At 38.7% G+C, this 4,024-nt stretch overlaps 1 protein-coding gene across 10 annotated transcripts in view; it reads left to right on the top strand.

Moving 5' to 3' along the window:
* The first annotated feature begins 2,129 nt into the window (after positions 1-2,129).
* The window catches only part of LOC119736927 (adhesion G protein-coupled receptor L1-like), a 67,684-nt gene continuing 65,789 nt past the window's right edge, over positions 2,130-4,024 (top strand). For 9 of the 10 annotated variants that reach the window (XM_038210963.1, XM_038210960.1, XM_038210965.1 and 6 more), the window contains exon 1: positions 2,180-2,259. The gene's annotated coding sequence lies outside the window, so the exon portion shown is untranslated. Of the gene's footprint in view, positions 2,260-4,024 lie in introns of all 10 variants that reach the window. The other variant, XM_038210956.1, reaches the window with a different exon arrangement.

Here is a 4,024-nt window from a genome sequence, read left to right as displayed (position 1 = left end):
TGTGCTCCATCCGCAGGAGAGAACAACATTGACCGTTGGAGGCTAAGGGTATTTCCAAGTGTCCCAACCATTTTGGCCGGGATTGTAGCTCCGTATCGGATTGTTGCTTAAAAGTAAGATCGATCTTTCGCTTATTGTTGTATATGTAAATATCCTGCCTCTGCTATGTAAATGATATAAAGGCATATACACTGTGTTATAATGATGACAAATTTCGTTTAAGGGGTATATTCATATTTTGATGCAAAGTTTGAAAGTGTTTTTACAGGACTTAATGGTGCCAGTTAGCTTACGGTTTATATATTTTTTTTCATTGTGTATTCATTTGACTCTCAATGTATCGCTATTAGCCTATTTGAGGTATAGCAGACAAAATAGGAGGGCGCTGTTTGATTTTGGTAAAGTCTTTTCTAATTACCTGCCATATCATATGTCAATAGGCTAATTGCTCAAGCTTAAAATCCGTGCACGACTCCAAGTGTTTGTATCTGTCCTGAGGCAGGAAAATTGTATTTTAACTTCAAATGAAACTTGGTTGGCAGGTGATTGTAAGATGGGTTGTTTTTTTTCTTTAAAGGTTAAGGTTCGATACAGTAAAACTAGCATTAAGACTCTAAAGATAACATTATATCCACTTTATTTGTTGTCATTTTTGTATAAGCATATTTACATTTTATTACCGATATTTTAAATGTTTAAAGTAGAATTTGGATCATTAAATGTGAATGTAGGTAACCTCACGATATAAGTTATGTGGTATATCACTACGCTCAGTCTCGCTGTAAGTAACGCCTTGCTTAAACAAATTAATGGGACCACTGATCCGGTGTATATTTTTTAAAGAATACAAACCATTCCGTTATTAGGAGGTCATTTTTTTTCTCGGATTTTAAAATGGACAAAATAACATGAAAGCTCATACTATTCTCCGAAACTGGAGAAGGCCTAGGTTCATGCAGTTCGCATATGCGTCCACCAAAATAATATAACAGACAGAAAAAAATGAAAGTCATGAAATCTAAGGTGAACCATTTTGAGACTCAAAGAGTGACACTTGAGAAAGCAATCTGAAAGGTCTTTCTGAACGGCGCCCTCCACGTCAAGCTGCTGTCATCATTAAGACTTAATGATGACTAGAAGTGTTTGTTTAAGATGTCTAGCGCTATTCTGGGTAGCAGTCATGAACGTGTGCAAAGATCCAAAGACTCTGTTCTTATTTTGTTAATGAATTTATATGGGGAAAAACTTTTTTTTGACAGAGCGGCGTCCCCCCCCCCCCCCGAATACGCGCCTGCAACGTCGGGTAAACGTTGGGCAAAATTGGAAATTTTTACACAATGTTTGTTAAAATTTTAACCAAATAGTTTAACCAACCGAAAATATTTTAACCAGCGCGTTTTCGGACTGTGGATTGGTTTCCTTTCAACTAATCCTTTAAAATAGTGTGAGTAAACAATCCCAAACATAAAATTTGTCGTGGATTTCAGGCCGTAGTGCTCCTTTAATTCATACAATGTCTGCTTGAGGGCAAAGGTTCAACGTTTTGATGCAATGCTGTTTATAAATTATCTCTCGGCTGTATGGGCAAATTGAAGTTTCAGTCGGTTGTTATAATAATTATTAATTATTTGAGTGTTTTAATGAAAAGTTGGTAGCTGACAGGTTGCCAGCGTTTAAGGTATCCATCGGGTGAGGATAACTGAGCTTTAAATTTGCTGTTACTTTCCGTAAACTGTAATAACTAAATAGTGTGGCAGCTCTATTATTCAACTCGGGCGGCGTAAAAGTTGAATATCGCGTTTTAAACAGTCATCTACTGCCTGTCCTTATTACATAACTTCATGCATAGGTATATTCAACTGGTTTATATTCCAACGAATGTTTTCCCGCAAACGACATCCGCATGGGGTTTACGTACGCTATGATGTTGGCTTTACTTTCTCTTAAAAACTTGAGAAACAATACAAAATAAAGTTGCATTTTATTTTCCTTTTAAATAACCCTCCAAGCCTCAAATTAGAAAAGAAAATAAATTGGGTAAACACTTGATGCGGATAGGATGTTTGGGAAAAAATAATTCGCCACCCCCACCCCCCCCCCAAAAAAAAGATGATTGGGCTTGGCCAAAAGAGGGCGCAAATCCGACGGTACGACGCGACGACGTGCGATCGCGACTCGCCAGTTGTTTGTACAACTACAAGGTACACGTCTGTCGTCTATATGTACAAGTAGTTGAATAATGTGCGACGTTCTCGTGAGGTGAGTACAATTATTTTCTGGATTTTTGTTATTCACTTATCACTCATTTAGCCGGAATCGCATAACATACGTTGGACCACCCCTATTTTTCTCCTACGCCCGACCCACATTGTTCCCATTGGTGTATTTTTCAAAGCAAAATGAGTAGTGTCAGTGCAGTGGCGATGTTTTTCGTCGCGAATGATTGCGGCGTAATGACGTGAGTAAGTGGTGACCGTGGGTGAGTTGTCGACGATTCACGGCGTGGTTGAGGTAGCGCATGGTCAATTCGTCTTCCCGTGGTTTGAGTGCTGGGCACATACAATGTACGATCATGATTGATTGACTACCAAATGCTAGTGTGTAATACTGTTGTTAAACTTAGTTACTGCCACCTGTTTTATGTGTCATATAGGCCCTATTGTTGGAATATCATGTGCAATAAATTTTTAACATTTAAAAACGTTAACCGCCATCTTTGTGATCACATGGTAATTTTGTTTGGGTCATGGGTGTGGGTGGGCCGGGGGAGGGTTGGGGCGGCATTTCAATGAAAATATGTCCTGTCATGCAACTACATTGTGGCCTGAGGTGATGATGTGATGTCTTTTCACTGAATGCCCCACCCGTACCCCCCTTCCCCCCAAAAAAAACAAAAACAAAAATTTACCACGATAATAATTAATATCACAAAGATGGTGATACGTGGATACTCGAGATGGCTTCAAAGTGACTAGCTTTTTTTAGTAGCTAGATGTAGAACTTAATAATTTGATCAGTAGGCGTACATCTAAATGTACTTTGGAGGAAAAACATGGAAGCCTTATCATTCTCTGATGGAACAGGGCCGTAAATGACACTTGTACCTTTATTCATTTGAGTTGTAGTAAAAAAACTTGACACTTTTTGGCAGAAAGAAGGTTTGTGTTGAGTAATTTTTAAATGTTTAAAATGTCATTGTTTAATTTTAAACAATGTGATGTGACCAAGGTGCTTTGTAAACAATTGACCTATCGCCGTTTGCGAGTTAGCCACGCACCTTAGACAAGATGGAGTTTATGTACACTAAGTTTTGTTTGTCCCGAATTTTGCGCATTCTGCGTCCATTGTATATCATGTAATTGGACAATATTTCACAACCTGCCTTGACGCGATTATAGCGCGATTCTACCACGATAGGTCAATTGTAGGACCATTTTAATGTTTTGGAAACTTTGGGATCAGATTTATTTTTTATTTGCTTTTCTCATTGCGCATCACCTCCTTTTTAAAATTAAAATTGAAAATTGATGAGAAAAATGGGGAAGGGGGGGGTCACTGTCAGGGAGTTTAATAGACCCACTAGTTTAAGGTACAGGGGTACTTTATACATTGTATACATTGGCTCTTTTGACATTAAGAATTGTCCCTGCTTCCTTGAAAAGAGAAAGGCCAAACAAAGGGAAACCTTCCCAAAACCTGGAGCCCTCTTCAGGGCTGAACCACTTGATGCACTATCAGACTCCTTGAGATGCAGGCAAGCATGTGCACATTGGTAAACAGTGCCAACAGGCTTCAGTGAGACCAATGAGGTTAGAGTGTTTAGCCACAATACAAGAACAGATTAGATTTGTTTGCTTTTGGTTAAACTCATTATTGCTGTACCTGTGTGTGGTTTCTTTGGGCTAGAGGTGTTTTCTTTAAAACTAGTGGGGTGTTTGAAAATATGGGATTTCTGTGGTTGAAGCATGTAACTTGTGTCAAAACGGATACCGAAGTATAATGTCAGACTGTCAGCAAAAGGTTT

This window comes from Patiria miniata, unplaced genomic scaffold, assembly GCF_015706575.1.
Source record: "Patiria miniata isolate m_02_andy unplaced genomic scaffold, ASM1570657v1 HiC_scaffold_3, whole genome shotgun sequence".
NCBI lineage: Eukaryota > Metazoa > Echinodermata > Asteroidea > Valvatida > Asterinidae > Patiria > Patiria miniata.
The sequence above is the reverse complement of the archived record's forward strand: the minus strand, read 5'-3'. Positions and strand labels throughout refer to the sequence as shown.